This window comes from Lissotriton helveticus, chromosome 6, assembly GCF_964261635.1.
Source record: "Lissotriton helveticus chromosome 6, aLisHel1.1, whole genome shotgun sequence".
NCBI classification, from domain to species: domain Eukaryota; kingdom Metazoa; phylum Chordata; class Amphibia; order Caudata; family Salamandridae; genus Lissotriton; species Lissotriton helveticus.
In genome coordinates, this window is record NC_136067.1 from 648,593,840 (window position 1) to 648,612,392 (window position 18,553).

At 48.6% G+C, this 18,553-nt stretch overlaps 1 protein-coding gene across 3 annotated transcripts in view; it reads left to right on the forward strand.

Moving 5' to 3' along the window:
• SH3BGRL2 (SH3 domain binding glutamate rich protein like 2) overlaps positions 1–18,553 on the forward strand; it is a 267,685-nt gene that overhangs the window by 93,748 nt on the left and 155,384 nt on the right. The window lies entirely within an intron of this gene.

Here is an 18,553-nt window from a genome sequence, read left to right on the forward strand (position 1 = left end):
TTGCTCAGCATTTATTACTATTCCAAACATACCTAACTTGACCACGCTGCTCCTCTCATATTGGGAATTGCCACTGAAACACTTATCAGGGAATCCCCTATGCATTCCTAAGAGAGGGCAGCCTCACAGCAGTGAGAAACCAAAATGGCTGTTTGTCACTACCAGGAAATGTCATGCACTTAAGTTACATGTCCTACCTTTAACCTACAATGCACTCTGCCCATAGGGCTAGCTAGGGCCCACCTTAGGGGTGACTGACATGCAGTAAAAGACGTTTCATAGACGTGGCACACACTTTAGGTGCCACATCACAGCAGCAGTAACACTGCGCGCACAGGTCCTGCAATGGCAGAGGCCTGAGACAGGTTTGAAAGGCTACTTTGATGGGTGGCGCAATCAGCGCTGCAAGCCCACCAGTAGCATTTAATTGACTAGCCCCAGGTATATGAGGTACCACTTTACAAGGGACTGACGGGTAAATTGAATATGCCAAACAGGTGTAGACCAATCTTATGTTTATCACAGAGAGCACACACACTTTACACTGGACAGCAGTGCTAAAGTGCCCAGAGTCCTAGAACCACCAACATCATGTCAGAAAAAAGGCTAGGAGGAAGGCAAAAAGTTCAAGGATGACCCTGCTAAAAGGGCCAAGTCCAACAGCCATCTTATATAAAATGGATGCTGTTCTTTTTTTGTGTGGTCTTTATCAATTTTCAAAACGAGAGATATAAAAAACGAAGACTCATATTATTATCCGCAGCAGTTGGAAGGGTTAAAGTAAAGACAATACCTTCAAATACAACAAGCAAAGCATAATATTCAGGGGCAGAGCTAGCATATATAATAATACGAAACTGTCCGCTGGAACAGAAAAGTATAATATTTTGAGGTTCACTTTCTATTCACATTCTATACATTGGAGATTAGGAAGAGGTGTCTGGGTCAGTTGTTAAAATGTAGCCCCTAAGAGGTTGTCGATATATTTTGGCCTAGAGGTGAGAGGTTGGTGATTGTAGCATTGCATTCACTTCACTAGTCGGGTCGCAGGTAATCGGGCTGGTAAGCCATTCTTTAAAAGTCGGTTGGATGCTACTACCCCAATGCACCACAATCTCCCTTTTACCCAGCATTAATGCCATGGCTGTGTATCTGCACACTGATTTATGAATGTCTGCTACATAGCCCAGAAGCGCCATAAGGGGATCGGGAGGAAGCTCAATGTCAATCATTAAACAAAGACCTTCAAATGTTTCACCCCAGTATGTACCAATATGTTGACCAGTCCAAGTTAGGTGTGCCAAGTCTGCATCTGGTGTGCTACAGTTCAGGTAGGCGGAGGACCGGGCAGGGCCAATTTTGGCAAGTCAACTTGTGGCGACATAAGCCTCCTACAGAAATTTAAAGTGAAGCATCTTGTGTCGATGATTTGGGGGATACTGGTTTAAGTTGCACACAGCAGTAAAGTTATTCTTTGTTGGATAGTGCTCGACCCAGATCCACCCCCCCCCCACCCAAATCAGATTTTGATATTAATAAAGACAATGGGAAACCTTTATCAGGAGCCTTGGGATAAGAAGCAACACAGGCACAGAGCGTCATGAAGGTGGCGCAGGATGAAAAGGTCCATTTGTGTAGCATGTGAACATTTTGTGTCATCAGTATGTTAGAAAACATAACCATTAAGAACGGCATCTCCCATTGTGTGCAAGTCAAATTTACTAAGTGTATGTTGTACCATTCGTTCCTGGGTCGGTGGGATCCAGGGGTTGTTAACTAGTGGAAGTAGAGTACAAGGGACCTGTCAATAGATGGCAGTTGAGTTTCTGCCATGCCCAGCTTGTGGTGGACTGAGTTCGCATAACAGCGGGGCCAAGTTTAATTCCTTTAGGCAGGAACGATGCTAAGGGGCTATCTTCTGCTTTATCACTTGGTCATGCTTTAGAATAGAGTAAGGCAATTTGGCATCTGCGTGGAACTAGTGCGATGCAAATTGGCACTGCACCGCGAAGTAATATAGTTGAAAGTCCGGGTCACCAATCCGCCCTTCTCATTTCTTTCATTTTCTCTTTTATTTACCCCTCCCATCCTATCCCCTTGTGTATCTTCTTAACTCGCAAAGGTCTGCAGAACATAGACCAGCTGTTGAAATTGATTTTTACTGTTTTTCTTTGAGTTAACTTTCTAGTCTTCCCAACTGTTGCAGTTTTCAAGGCCCTTTTGCTCCGTTGCAGTAGGGAGCATGAAAGATGAAGTATGATTTTTTTAAATGGGATAGTGCTTAAATATTCACGTACTGGTGTTTTATTCTGATTTGCTAAAAACATTATTTGTGATCATGCCATGATTATTTTACTGTTTGACTAATTTTGCATGCAAGAATTGTGTGCAAGAACCCCTTGGTTTTTTTAGGTGAGCAAGAAGACGTTCCTTTTTTATTAGGGATGCAATACGATACTTTTCTAAATTTACTGCTCATTGGGACCTACAATGATTTTCTGATTTGAACCACCCTGTAGAACATTATATTTGACCCTTCATGGCATGTATTCGTACCCCTTGATTTTGAGGTAATAAAACCCTTTAACTTTTCTCTTATCTACAACTAAATCGATTTCAAGAAGAGTACTTTTTCGTGCTATCAACCCGGGGGGAAAAGTCAGAGGTAAAATTTTGGGTGATCTCTATTTTACGGTGTCCTGAACACTGCGTTATGATTTTACTCCCTCAAATTGGTATCAGAAGATGGTTGTACATTAAAGAGCACCATCTCATTTTAAAGCAGTCGCCAAAAGGTTTTCTTGATCCCCAAGGCCCAGTCCGAGAGAAAAGTGGATTTTCTGGAACACCCCCAGTGGTTTCGGTGCCAGAGTTCTGACTTGCAGTGCCTTCCTGAACAATCTGGACTGTGTAGGAATTGATTTGTGACTCGTGTAATGTATTTTTGAGGTGTGTTGAAATAGGAGTTTGAGGAATGGATTGCAATATTCTTTGTGAGATGTTTTGATCTGTAATGCTGACCATGGGTTCAATTGGTGGCTGAGTGTAAACTAACCAGCTGCTTGCAGCGTCACCAGCTGTCAACTGTCAAAATAGGATGACAGCTGGTGATGTAATTGCAATACGGTGTCCTCGCAGGGACAACCAGTGTAAAGGCTACGGTGTCCCTAAGTGGACACAAAGGCAATACATAACACATCTTCCCCCGTAGAGAGTGGAGAGGAAGGGGTGATAACCATAACAACAACAATGCTGTAGGAGAAAAAAACAAAGGCTTAATCACAAACATAGTCGCTGAGTTTCACAGGGGGTAGCACCCTCCTACCACACCTGCTAGTGGCACCATGTTGTAGCTGGTGGCAACATGGGGTAGCGGGCAATAACCTCACTGCTCTACCAGTGCCTGCGCTTGGGGAAATGGCTGGCGCGTTGTTGGTTGGGGTAGACTCAGTAGAGTTTTGTGTCCCGACTCCTGAGTTGTCAAGTTCGCGGTCAGACTCAGTCTGAAGAGTCCGATAGTGCCGGGTTAAGTTTGGTGGTGTGCCTCTGTTCACTGCTCGATTCTTCCATCATCAGTGTGATGTCTCCGTTAGCTTGGAGTGGTCTGTACACAGAAAGGGCAGGGAAGTGCCACACTCTTCCATCGCTCAACAGAGCATAATTACAGTACACCTCATGAACAGTAAGGGGCGGGGAGTACTTGTCCTGCCCCTTCCCTATGTACCCACTCCTCTTCACCTTTACCATGTCTCCCACTGATATCTGCACAGGTTTACAGTTGTGTTTAACATCGTCCCGGGTTTTGACACTGTGTTGTACTCGTTCCGCTCTTTTCCTGACTTGTTCTGCCGAGCAGTGCACTCTTTGCTGCTGATGTCCACCCCACGTTATCTTTGGTAAGGGGTGTCCTACCTCGCATGAGCGCCAATGGACTATGGACTATGGCCTGTGGAGTCACATGGTGTGATTCTGTAGGCCCACAAGGCCTTAAGAATCTTTTTTCCAATTTAGCCTATTACTGCTCGCTAGCTGTATGATACCCTTAAGAACCCTATTGAACCGTTCCACTGAGCCATTACCTGACGGGTGGTACACTGTTGTAGTTTTGTGCTCTATCTGATTTCTGGAAACATATGCTTTGAAGGCATCTGATATAAACTGGGGCCCGTTGTCGTGAACAATTATTTTGGGTAAGCCTTCACGTATGAACACGCCATCCAAGAACTCTACCACAGTTTTTGAATCTGCTCTGGTTGTGAATTTGAGTTCAGGCCATTTTGTAAAATGATCAATGACTATAATTATGTACCACTGTTCTCCCTTGTCCTGTATGGGTCCCATTATGTCTACCCCCACTCTTTCCCAAGGCATTGCGGGGCATTTAATGGGGTGGAGGGGTGGTCTCAGGGTCACCTGGCTCTTGTCTGATTGTTGGCACATTCCGCATTCTCTGACCATCCTTTCGACTTCAATACTTACTTCTGGCCACCAGTAGTTCTCCTTCACCCTGTTCTTACATTTTACTATACCGAAGTGTCCTTCGTGGCATAGTTGTAAAATTTTCTTCCTTAGTGATGGGGGGAATTACTCTCCCTCTTCTTAAAAGTAATCCATTCTCATGCGAGAGCTCATTCCTTACTTAATAAAAATGTCTCTGAGTTTCGGACAGGTTATTTTTGTTTGTCCATCCTTCCTTTAGCATTTTGATAACATGACTTATGTCAGCGTCCTTTTCTTGCTCGGCTAGGCACTCCTTCTTTAAAATTCCCTGGAGACATTCTTCAAGAATGCCTATGCAACACTCTTCTGTTTCATTCGGTGCTTCAGTTTCTGCAGTATCTACTGGCATTCTGCTTAGATAATCTGCTACAATGTTTTTTACACCCGGAACGTACTGGATATCATAGTTGTAATCGAAAAGGCGCATTGAAAACCGCGCTAATCTGGGCGATGCATTGTACAGGCCCTTTGTCGTGAACACTTTGGTGAGTGGTTTATGGTCGGTGCATAGTGTGACTTTGTTTCCCCACACAAAGTTCCTAAAGTGTTCCAGTGCCCATACGCACGCCAATGCCTCCCGTTCGATGACAGAATCTTTCCTCTGTTCGGGTGAAGGATCGCGATGCAAATGCAATCGTACAATCTTCTCCTTTGTTGTCTTTCTGTGTGAGGACTGCTCCAAGTCCTTTGGCACTTGCATCCGTGGTGATGGTATTGTTGAGCGAAGGGTCAAATCCTTGCAAAGGCATTGCACTGCACAGTTCTTTTTTTAGTTTCTCAAATGCATGTTGGCAGGTGTCGTCCCACTCAAATTTGCTTCTCATTTTTATTAGTTGACGAAGATCATAGGTTTTACTAGAAAAATTCCTTATAAATTTTGCGTAGAATTCTACCAACCCTAGGAAAGAACTCCTTTCCTCTTTGTTTCTGGGTTCTGATGAGTTCTTAATAGCATCAAGTAGGTCCTTCTTTGGGCTTATTCCTTTACCATTTATTTCGTGTCCCAGGTAACTCACAGAATCATGTGCAAATTTGCATTTGTTGTATTCTGCAGTGAGTCCCTTTGCTTCCAAGATTCCCAAAACCTGTCTAACTTTCCCATCGTGTTCATCTTTGCTCCTTCCGATCACTAGGATGTCGTCTTGGAATATCAAGATGTTAGAAACTCCTTTGAAAATATCACTCATGAGTCTTTGAAACATCGCTGCTGCGGATGCTAGACCGAATGGCACCCTTGTAAACTGGAAACACCCAAACGGTGTGATGATAAAGCAGTGAGGTTTCTGCTGTTGCGATGTAGTGGCACCTGGTGGTATACTGACTTGAGGTCTATGGTCGAAAGCCATTTTACCCCTTTTGTAGTAGCCAACATTTCACTTATCTTGGGAAGTGGAAATTGTTCTACAATTATGTTTTTATTCAGGTAGCGTAGGTCCACGCATAGCCTAATTTTCCCATTGGGGTGTTTGGCTACGACTAAAAGCGCAACCCACTCACTGGCTTCCACCTGTTCAATGATTCCTTCCTTCAGTAGCTTTTCTAATTGTAATTTAACCTCATCTTTTACCGCAAATGGGAGGTTCCTTGGTTTGTGCACAACGGGTATAGCTTGCGGTTTAACTCTGATTTTGTGCTGGTATCCTTTCAAAGCTACAATTTTGCCATTGAAGACCTTGGGGTACTTATCCAACACGGTCTTGCTGTAGTAGTCTATTCCTTGTACCACTAGGACAGGGTCTTCTTTGCTTGGGTCAAGGATGATGCCTTAGTCGCCCTGATCCATCCATCCTAGCACGGATGGTCCTACAGCTGCTACGTACAGTTTCCCATCTGATTCTCTTCCTTTGTAGGTGAATTTAAGCTTTCTTAATCCACAAACATCGATGGATTCACCTGTAAATGACTTTATCACTATGTCTGCCTTATCTAGGTGGTCTCCAATTCGTGGTGAGAACTTTTCTTCCCAAACTTTTTTATTTACGATGGTGTAGGGTGAGCCTGAATCTGCAACAATGCTGATTCCTACACCACCTTTTTTTTTTTTAAATATATTTTTATTGCAGAGTTAAGAACAAGACCACCTCTTAATCCAATCAGTACACTTGCAGCATCACAATCTTAAGAGTTGCAGTGATATCGTACACAGCCATTTGGCCCACACCCCTGAGGCTGGGCGGCGCTGCAGGATTACCCTTCTCAGTAGGATGCTTCCGTGTCCTCCTTTCCCAAGTATTCGACCAACATCACTTTTTAGTATCTGCTTTCACCCCCCCCCCTAAAAGTCCCCCCCACCTCCCCACGCGTCAACAAACGAGCTCAGAATTTTCAGGGAGAAACCGTCAACAGCTCATGCCTTGCCCAAGCCCGTGCCGATCAAGTCGCTCCAGAGTCCCCCTCCCGGGCCTCCCCTGTATCACTGTCAGAATACCTGCCTGCTATCCCGGGAGCCCTGGTTCCCAGGGTCCAACCTACGGGCTATCCTCCTATTCTACTCCGGGCCGCTAAGTCGAGCTGCCCTCCCCAAAACGCCCCCCCAAATACTGCTGCTGCTGCTAATGTGGGCTGTCCAAATCCGTGCTATCTCAAAGGCTCGCCATCAACCAGGAGTCGCACGCAATCGCTAAAAGTGCATGGAAGCCGCATGGATCATCACTCCTCCTCGTCATCTCCCACCATGTAATCACGCAACGCTTGCACCACCATCTCCCAAGCTCTTGCCATGTCCAGACAGCTCTCCTTGCCAAGTCTAGTAGCCTGCCGCATTCTAACGATGCTTTCACAGCCCGCCCACTTCAACAGCTCATTCATCCACCTCCTCACTGAAGGGCCTGCACTAGACTTCCAGTGCCAGGTTATCTCTCTTTGTGCCAATATAAGTCCCAAATCAATAAATTTACTGGTGATTCTCGTCTTTTTCGTATGCGGGAACCAGAGCAGGAGACATGCCGCAATATCAAAGTCCACCGCCCTATCCGTTACCGCATTCAAGAGCACCCCCACCTCCGACCAGTACGTCCCCAGTGTCGGACACCCCCACAACATGTGATCCAAGTCAACCTCTGGCGCCAAGCATCGTGGGCACACAGCGTCGTGCACCTGGAAGTACCGTTTAATCCTTTCCGGAGTAAAGTACGCCCTATGCAGTATAAAGAAATGCACCTGCTGAAACCGTGCGTTCCTCGTGCCCTTCCACGTCCGCCGCAGGACCTGACTCCAGACCGTGTCCGGAATGGGCTTGCCTATGCTATCCTCCCATCGCGACTTCAAAGCCAGCAGTGGAGCCAGCCCCTCGTTCAACATTCTCATGTGGAGACACGTCACCGCTTTAACAGTGCCCGCTGCCATCACCACATACTGGCATGCCATGGTCCCCTCCGGCTCGGCAAGCCCTACTCCCCAATGTTTTTGCAGCGCCGCCACCACCGCCGCGTGCAATAGAAAGGTACCGTCCGGCAGGCCAAACTGCTCCTGAAGCACTTGATAGGGAACCAATGCTCTATCAATGTACAGGTCCCCCACCATCTGTAGACCCAATTCCTCCCATTCCAAAAGCCTGGACCAGTCACCCCCATGCGGCAGCGCGGTCAGCATCCCCAGCGGTATCTCCGGCGCATACGGCCGGACCTTCCTCGCTCTTTTCAGACTTCGCTGCCAGCACATTCGAAGCGTCCTTTCCTCCACCGTTAGCTCCCTCGAATCCAGTTTCTGTTGCATAACTATATAAGAAAGGACGTACTTTGGAATGCCAGCACCACGGTCACACTCAGGACCCCTGAATTCTCTAGCCACATTCTGCGTTAGGGTCTGCAGTTGTGCCGCTAGGTAATATAGCTCAAAATCGGGGACCGCCATTCCCCCCTCAATCTTAGGCCTGATCAGAGTTTCCAACGCCACCCGCCGCCGACCTTGGCCCCAAAGGAAGCCAGTCACCAACATCTTCAGTTACTTAAAAACCCGCTGCGGAATCCATACCGGCAGTGTACGGAAGTAATAAAGCAGCCGGGGAAGCGCCACCATCTTCAACAATGCTACTCGGCCCAGTACCGACAGAGGGAGAGAGGCCCAGAATGCCATGCAGCCCTTCACCGCACGTATGCATCGTCCCACATTCCCCTCCAGGAGATCAGCTGCTTCGTGATAAATTCGCACCCCGAGGTAGGTGAAGCCAGAAGGCTCCCAAACTACCTCCCTTGCCAACGGGGGACAGGGCATACCTGCCCGCAATGGGAATATACAGGTCTTAGTCCAATTCACCTTGAGGCCCGACAGCCGACCGAATCCAACCAGCATATCTACCGCTCCCTCCAGTGACCGTTCAGCGTCCGCTAAGTACAGCAGCAAGTCATCAGCGTATAACGAGATATAATGCGACTCTGGCCCCTGCGTGATCCCTCCATACACTGTGCCCATCCTCGCCTGCGCTGCCAGCGGTTCCATCGCCAATGCGAACAACAGGGGGGACAAGGAGCAGCCCTGTCTCGTCCCCCTACAAACAGGGTAGGCCGAAGATATCAGCTGGCCCAGGCGCACCCTCGCCCTAGCCGACGTGTAAAGGACCTTCGTCCAGCTCCAGAATCCCTCCCCAACTCCGAACCTCATCTAAATACAACCATTCAAGGCTATCAAAAGCCTTTTCGACATCAACCGCTAGCACCACGGAGTCAAGAGCCGAAGACCCGGCACTATCCAAAATTCGGACCAGCCGTCGTATATTCATGGAGGTATTTCTAGTCGGGAACCCCGCCTGGTCCCTATGCACTAGCTTCGTCATGTGCGGCAGGAACCTGGTGGCCAGGATTCGACTCAAGATCTTGTAGTCCACTGTCAGCATCGATAAGGGCCTGTAAGAAGTCACACTCAACGCATCTTTGCCTGGCTTCAACAGTGGCACCACCAATGCCTCCCTCATTGACTCAGGCAGGCAGCCCCGTTGCCTGGCCTCCGAGTACACCACCAATAGTTTTGGCGCTAGGATGTCAACAAATTTGGCATAGAACTCTATCGGCAAACCGTCCACTCCTGGGGTTTTATTTCGAGCCATCTGTTTGATAGCTACTCTCACCTCTGCCAGCGTTATAGGACCTCCCGGTTCCTTAGCATCCTCACTATCCAACGCTGGCAGCGGGAGCAAGGCCAAGTATTCGCCTATCTCGTCCCTTCCCACCTCCAGGTGGCATTCATACAGTCCCGTGTAATAGGACTGAAAGCACGCCAGCACAGCTGACTGCGAGTGGACTACCTCCCCCCCCCTCTGCTCTTATACTCATGATCGGGCACCCCCTAGGCTCAGGATCCGCTAGTTTGGCAAGGAGCGCGCCCACCTTATCACGTTCCTCATGCACCCTGACGTTATACAACTTATAATCATAACACCGCAGCCGTTCAGTTTCAGTCGCCACCACTTCCTTAGCCTCCACCAATCTCTCCTGCAGATCCGGCCGTTCAGGCCTCCGACGTTCCAGATCACGCAACGCCCCCTCTGCTTTCGCTAAATCATTCAGGGCAGTCGCCCGCACATTCGAGAACCCACCCATACACACGAACCTCACCACCACTTTCATCGCATCCCATTCTATTGATCGCGACGTCGCGGAGCCCTCGTTCTCCTCAAAGTAGCGGTCAATGCCCTGTTGAACCATGTCACTGAACACCCGATCTTCCAGCGCCTCCGGCCGAAGCCGCCACGATGGGACCGCCAACCTAGCCCGTTGCCACTGCACTGACACCAATAAGGGGTTATGATCCGATATGGTCCTAGCCAGGTACTCAGTATGCGTCACCGCCGTTGCCACTGTGCCACTACACAACACTGCGTCTAATCTAACATGTAGGTCGTGTATTGCAGAAAAGTAGGAGTAATCCCTCATCCCAGGATGCTGTGCCCTCCACACATCAAGCACACCCCACTTCTCCTGCCAACCATTCCTATGAGCCGCCAGCCTGCGCACTGGGGAGTCGACCAACGGCGGGTGCGACCTATCCAGTACTACATCAGTGATCGAATTAAAGTCGCCCCCCAATAAGACCGGGCCAGCGAACTTGTTAAGCCGTCAAAAAAGCGGGCCTGATCAGAATTGGGGGCATACACACTACACAGGACCACCTCCCTCCCGTAAAGACGACCCTCCACCGCCACATATCTACCCTCAGGATCAACCCGCTGTGACGTGACGTCTAACGGAATCCCTGCTCTCACCCAGATTAGGGTCCCCCTGGCAAATGCTGAGTAGGTTGTGCCAAACACCTGACCCCGCCACCTCCTCTGTAAAGCTCCGCATTCTTTCTTAGTTAAATGAGTCTCTTGAAGCATTGCTATCTGCACTCCCCGCCTCACCAGGTATGCATGCACCTTGTGGCGTTTCACCATCGTCTGAATTCCGCGGACATTCCATGTAATACATTTCACATTAGGTAACGACCCCATAGATGACAGTTCTGAGCAGTTCTACCACCAAACAGTTGTACCCCGCACTGCAGCAGTTGCTTCCCCCTACCCAATCTCCCCCCAAAACACCCCAAACCCCACTCCCCAGGACAGGACCTAATAACCCAGCTTCAGCCCCGTTCCAAACCATCAAAACCACACACACTAATCTGTGGTCGCCACCACAGAAGGCCTTAGGGGCCTCTAGAGGGCGATAGAGCACCGAACCAGGGCCAGCAGAGCTCCCCCCCCCGCGCCCCCAGTCCCACCCTGCTGTCTCCGCCCCATACCTGACAGCAAACCAAAAAAAAAAAAAAAAAACGGAGAGTCAGTCCCAACAGGTACCCCGGGGGTAACTGGATTCTTCGGAACATAACTCATTAAATACTCCATCCGAAGTCTGTGGGGTAACCACCGGTCCCCCGGCACTCCCCGCTTCCGAATCGTCGTCTCCAGATTTCCCTTCCTCCTCCTCCGAGGCCAACCCCTCCGACGTTCTCTCCTGCTGTGAACCTGTAATGTTTGCCGTTGCAGCCACAGCCCCTCTCCTGTCATCCGCCATCCGGGCCTCCTGCAAGGCCCTCTGGAGTTTGTTCCGTGATCGAATGCGCTGCGATTTCCTGATCCGGATCGGTTTTGGTCTTTCCCTTCCGCTTTTATTCGTGCGGTCTGTCCCAGCACGGTATGACTCCAGCCACGACCAAGCCTCGTCCGGAGTTTGGAAGAAATGTGTCCTGTCATCAAGGATAACACTCAGTTTAGCAGGGAAGAGTAAGGAGTACTGAATCCCCTCTTCCCTCAGTTCTTTTTTAACTGATAGGAAGGATGCCCTGTTTCTCTGCACTTCTTGTGTGTAATCCGGAAAGATCGTGACCTTGCTAGTGTCCACCTGAAAGGGGCCCTGAGTCCGTGCCCTCTGTATCAAAAGATCGCGGTCTTTGTAATGCAGCAGTTTCACTACCATCGGTCGGGGAGGCCGGCCCTCCAGCGGCGGCTTGGCCGGGACCCTGTGCGCTCTTTCCAGGGAGAAGAAAGGAGAAAGTCCCTCCGGCGCCACGACCGTTTTGAACCAGTCCTCCATATATGCCACAGCGTCGTCTTTCTCGATCCTTTCCGGAAGGCCCACCACCCGCACGTTGCTCCTCCTGTTACGACTTTCCGCATCCTCCGCCCGTCTTTCCAGAGTCGCCAAACGGCCCATAATGTCTGCCAGCTTGTGTTCCGCCGTCACCACAGCAGGTTTCAGGTCTAGGAGTGTCTGTTCATGTTCTTTCACCCTATCCGAAAGCTTGGCGTGGTCAGCTCTCAGTAGGCCCAGCCCCGTGGCAACCTGCGCAATATCATGGTGCAGCGTCTCCTTTGTCGTGGTAATCGCATCCAGGATAGCATCAAGACGCAGGTTCAGCCGCTGTTCCGGCGTAGTGTCTTCCTGTGGGGCCCGGTTACCGCCATTTTGAGTTAAGGTGGACGCATTGCCTTGCCCAGGCGGTGTGTTGTGAACCCCGCCCGTAGCAGCCATCTTGAGCTCAATTGACGCTCCTCTCGGACCACTGCCTGTGGCCACACTGTCCACAGCTCGCCTGACGGTCACACCGCCTGCTGCCCCTTTCCAGGGAAGATAGCGGCCGATTGTACCAGGGCTCCCCACACCCCGGCAAAGTTAGTTCCCGCTCCTCCCCTGTGTCGACCGCGTCCCCAGAACACACCTTCAGGCTCCGACCGTCACCAGCAGGACACAGTCTAAAGCCACCACCAGGGCTCCGAGCCTCCTCTTAAATCCAGCCGCCCAGGCCAACAGCGTCCCCCCAGGCAAGGACGCGGGCACTCCCAGGGGCCGATCGTGTCAGGTGTCCGGCCCAGGGCTCCGCTGCCCAGCAGGCCAGCAGTACGGCCGCAGTCCTCGCTCCACGTGTGCCCCACCTCCGCAACTCAGCAGTTACAGTAGTTCAGGCGGGCGGTCCCCGCCAAAACAGCAAGCCCCCGCTGTGCTGACCTGAATGCAGGGCGCCCCCCGTTGCCAGGAGCTCACTGTCGGTGCCTCGCCTCCCGAAAGTCAGGGTCCCCAACTGTGCGTGCCCCGGCCCCTCTGCCTCTGCGGCTCCAGAATCCGCCGCTCGCTGCCACAGCTGTTTTGTAGGCGGCCAGGTCCGCTCGCGTGTGCGGCCCCCCCGGGGCGTCCCAGTCCAGCACTCTTGACTGCGCGCCCGCTGTCCGCTGCAGGCGCCGCCGTCCCAGGTCCACCCGTCCCGCACCAGCCTCCAGGACGGGGAGCGGGAGGGGGAAGGGGGGGGCGCCGCGACAGGCCGCACTCACCGCGATCCGGGGGATGGCGTCTTCAGCCTCCCACTCAACGCCGAACGTGCCCTCAGGGAGTCCACCGCACCCCTCGCTCCGCTCGGCAGCCACCAGGACATCAGCTGCCCGCGCCCTCCGTCTCCAATGCGCTCCGGAGCCTCACGCCGCCATCTTGCCTTTGTCCACGGCCGGGCACCTCCGTGTGCAGATCTCGGTCTCCGCTCGTCCTCCGGGGCCCCGTCAGCAACCAGACTCTCTGCCCCGAGTTAAATTCACCTCCGACGGTGAATTTGTGCCTCCAGGGGTTCCGCAGGCGGCAATAACAGGATAAATTACGGGACTCGGCGCGGAGCTACACGCTCAGGCGGCCATCCCGGTCGGCGCCAAACCACGCCCCCCCCTGATTCCTACACCACCTATCGTCATTTCACAAACTGGCTTCTTTTTCTTGTTTGTCTTGCTAGTGCTGACCTTGTTCACTTGTTCGTCTTCTATACTGAGGACACACATGCTAACATCTTCATCTGATGTGTCTTGTTGGTAAGCACCTTCATCGTTGACGATTTTTACGGAACGTGTGTTCCTTCTCCGGTATGCTTTCTGAAAATGTCCTATGACTCCGCAGTACGTGCATTTCACTCCTCTAGCGGGGCATTTTTTGTCATCTGCCCAGTGTGAAATGTCGCCATATCTATAGCAACGTCTCTTATCACTGTCTTTTTGTTTGTTGTACACTGGTTTGGTTGTTCTGTTGCCCCATGTTTGTTTTGATGCACGTTTGTCTTGCATTACTGTGTTGACTGTCGCATTCTCCTTCTTCACACTGCATTCCGCAATTACTGCTTTTGCGCAACGGCCTGTTAATTCTGCATTTCTAGCAATGTCTATTATATTTTGGAGTGGGTAATGCAACAAGAGTTTGTATTTTTTTTTTTTTTTACGTAAATTCATCGTCCTCCTCAAATTGCAAAATATAGTTTTCGAAATACTCCCTCCACTCTTCCCATTTTAGTACAGGCTCATCCTTACCAGGTAGGATTGACTGTGGAGGGGATACATTCCACAAGTAACCTAATGCCATTTTCTTGTTTTAATTATGTTCTTGTTGGTTTTAATGGCTATCAGATTAGTATAATCTGTGTCTTCTATTTTGCGTCTTCCCTCTTTTATTTGTTTATTACTTTTAATTACACCCTACAACTCTGTCTTTATTCCTCATATACCACTATCTTCTTGTTGTCCTTATTCTGTATGGTAAGTGGGTTTTAAATAAAAAACTGTTAAGTCTCTTAATACTCCTTCTTATTTTATTTTTAGATACGCAGCCTTGCATGAATATTTACACTATACTAATTTTTTTCCTTACTTGCGCGATGTTCACGAGTGTGTGAATTCAGTTCTCCTGCTGCATGGGCTTGTTCGCGCGTTGCTCCGATGTTTGACATTGACCTTTTGTTTACTTTTTAGCTCCTTCAAAATGGTTGCACGTTTATGCGCGCTGCGTCATCAACGAAGCTGGACAGCTTACTTTCCTCTTTACAATATGGCCGCTCCTCTTGACGTTGTGCGTCACGACGTGCATTCCATTTCTCGATTACGTAATCAGCTGGCAGTTGAAGATACGGTTTAACTGTCACTTGTTCCTGAGGTGATTTTTCAACGTCGTGTATTTCTTTTTCTCGACTCGCAATGGTTGTTTCCTTGTCACATGTGTGCTACCACAACATCCGTACATCCGCTCGTTTTCTCTTTATTTTTTTATAAGTCAATTCTCATCCACTTTATCTGCGCTCCATCAGTATTTTCTCAAGTTTCCTTACTTGTTAGATGGCTTTAATGAATTTTCAATTGTTGGCTTAATGTTCCTGTGACTGCATTCCAGTGTGGTTTGAACTCGACACTTGACTCCTTAGAAGCGTTCTTCTTTTTTTAATTTTTTTTATGTTCTCCGTGGGTTCCGGTGTTGGTCCTCGTCGCCATTATTAAGAACTATGCAGACGATAGGACTTTGTATCCGTAAGTTCTTTATTAATTGAACCAACGCAGGCTCCAGAGCGGAGCGTAAACTAACCAGCTGCTTGCAGCGTTACCAGCTGTCAACTGTCAAAATAGGATGACAGCTGGTGATGTAATTGCAATACGGTGTCCTCGCAAGGACAACAAGTGTAAAGGATACGGTGTCTCTAAGTGGACATTAAGGCAATACATAACATATTTTTGATGTGCTATTCATATTTGTAATTGCATTTTATTTGGTGAGTTTGGTTATCGGATTCATCGAATTCCAAGATCTTGAGATATTGTGGTTTTATTTGTCTGTGTAAGGTAATGTGACAACCCACATTTACTCTGAGAGCGGTTTCTGAACTAGCAAGTTTTCCTTTCCAGTATTGTCTAGTCGAGGTTGGTGTACTTTATTCCTAAATGCACAGGAGTAAGTGCATTAGCTATGGTGGATTGTTGCTAGACAAGGGTCTACTCGGAGTGAATTGAGCCCTTAAACTGCACAATGAAGGGTGTTTATTATCCTGGTTTTCTAACAGTTGTGCCTTTACTTAAAGTAAAGAATTCTGTTACTGAGGTTGAGCCGACAGGGTTTATTTAGTTTAAATTGAGTTAGAACATTTCTGAATTTTTTTTTTTTTTGTTTCGAAAAAGTCATGCTGCGATTGTTTAGATAGCCAGAGAGCCGCCTGGTATTGGTGAGACGTCACCTCAAAGGCTGCGATTTCATTGGTTGGTTGCTGACGGAGCTGTGTTGTGATAGGTTGACCACAAAGCCATGTTGGGACTGGCTGTTGTTCGCTACTTAGTTACTCTTTTGATTGTTTTAAGCGAAAATAATGGGCAGTAAATTGAAAAAGCCTATAGTTACTGTTGTGCCTGCAGAGAGTCAGAAATTACCTGCTGAGACACAGCCTGCATATGTAATAATCGATGGTGTGTTCTCTACATGTACTGAGTTTCTGAATAGCATGAATGTACCACATTTGACAAAAATGAGCAGGCATTGATATACAATGTAGATAAAACGAGATATTTGATCAAAGTAGCAACCAGATGTGCAAATTAGTCACATGATAAATTAGAGTTGGTGGATGAATGTGAAGTGGATATCAGTACGGTGAAAAATTTGAAACATCCGCTTAGAGAGGGAGAAAGGTGGCGAGCGTTTACGCAGGTTCGAGAGGTTGCGAGCAATGCCCGATTTTAAGTCGCATGGGAATTAGCAGAGGCGTGACTACTCCGCCTGATCCACACTGATGAGAATGCGGAACTTGACTTTGAGATCTTGGGGACCTGTTGAAAAGATTGATTACAGATGAAGAGCCAGTGGTTGTGCCATCTGTTCACTCTCAGATTGTGGGATCTTCCGCGCCCCTGGCACCACTGAAATGTCTAAATGTTAAATAGCAGAGTCTGCAAATGTAGTATGTGTATGGGGGGGGTTACCCACAAAGGCTATACAGATGGGAACAGCTAGACATCCCAAGGGTGTCTAAGGGGGCTCACCTGGGTTCGAATGGATCACTGGGGTGGCTGGGAGTACTTGGTTTTAGATGAAGGGTTTGCCATCTACAGGCAAGTTGGGCTCTACGACTCCTGGTCACAAGTGTCTCTCCATTTCCTCTCCCTCCCCCCCCCCCCCCCCCCCCCCAAATGCTCCCAGTCTGGGGGAGGTAGTTGATGTCTCTTGTGGATTTGAGGACCCAAATCCGATTTTCTTTTTTTCATAATTGTTTCCCAACTGCCATGAGTTTTTTACTCCTGTGTATATTTTTGCATGCTATTGTGGTGTTGGGATTAGCACAGGTTCACTGAATGGCTTTTCTAAATTGTATACACAAAGAGATGATCGACGGAGCGCTTAAACGTTTCAGATATCCACCCGAGGCACAGATCTGGGTTCAATCCATCATTGTTCTTTAGTTCACTTCGCCACCCCAGTTCAGACCCAGCCATATGCAAATCAGTCTTGACCCTGTGGCTCATGGGGAAAAGTCCAGCCCGAACTGCCAAGCCAAGTCTTCCTGGACTGGAAACTAGCTTCCTGGGACCGGTTTCGGGGAAACACCCCTCATCAGCCAGGCTAGCTTGAATTCAGTGGCAAAGTGAGCAAGGGACCCACATCTGGGCATACCCTGCCAACTTGGGGCAAGTAAAAAGATGTTTGCCCTAAGTTGGCAGGGTATGCCCAGATGTGGGTCCCTTGCTCACTTTGCCACTGGATTCAAGCTAGCCTGGCTGAACTGTGTACAGCACAGAGAATTCTCAATAAAAACGAGTAAAAAAACTGAAACAAAATTATAAAATTAATTTGACTTATTAAAATAAAAGAAATTGTTTGAATCACTCTGAGAGCTCATGTTAATGTAATTGAAACAGAGAATGGATATATGTGAAGAAGCACAGAAAAAAGTGGAGGCAAGGGACAGCAAGTAAGAAGAAAGTGAACGGGGTTGAAAGCAGACCAGAAAACAATTTTGAAAATTCCTTTAAGGGAAGTGCATGGAGGAAATCTAGTATGTGAGGGACACAGGCTTATTTTTAAGCTTTTATCACTAATTAAGTTTCATGAGGAACCGTAGAAGTAGTACAAAAAAGTGTATAAGATATCAAATATGTCAGAGGAGTTGTAGACTGATTTAAATATATTATTAGTGATTTTGTGGGCCGAGTGTAAAGCGGTAGTTGCATAGCCAACTGAAGAACTAGCTAGAGTTGTTCCTAACACTGCTCTTTCTGAGGAAGTAGTCAATAAGTACAGGCAGATAATTGGCCAATGAGGCTTGATTGGACCGGTACCTCGCAGGCAAAGCAGATTCCAGTCCAGTCTCGTCTCGTCCCGTCACAGGCTCAATGGGGGGGAACCACCTTATCCTTTAATTCAGCAGTCCTGATGCAATGGATACAGGATGCTGAAGGATGTTGAGTGCTTATCTGGCGACTTGGGTCTTCCTGGAACCAGTTCTTGGTCCATGGTAACTATGGGAGGGGGGGGACTTTGGCTAAAGGGATCGGTGTCCCTTGAAGTCCAGTTTGTCAAACCAAAAACTAGTTGCACTGGTCTCTGGTTATAGCAGAACTCACGGTTCCCTTTAACTGCCAATAAGCTCCTTCTTGGATGACCAAATTGCACTCAGGTTACTCTACCAAGTGTTGTAGCTTCTGGTGCAACTTCTGAATGTCTGGTCTTGGCCTGCACGTTGGCAGTCATTGGCGGTCAGGTGTTCTTGGCTCTAAGCCTCGACAGTGACTTTTCCTCGAGCAGGGCGCCACAGGCACAATCAGGCCTTGAAAAATCATAAAATTGTTGCCAGAAATGCAGGTCTC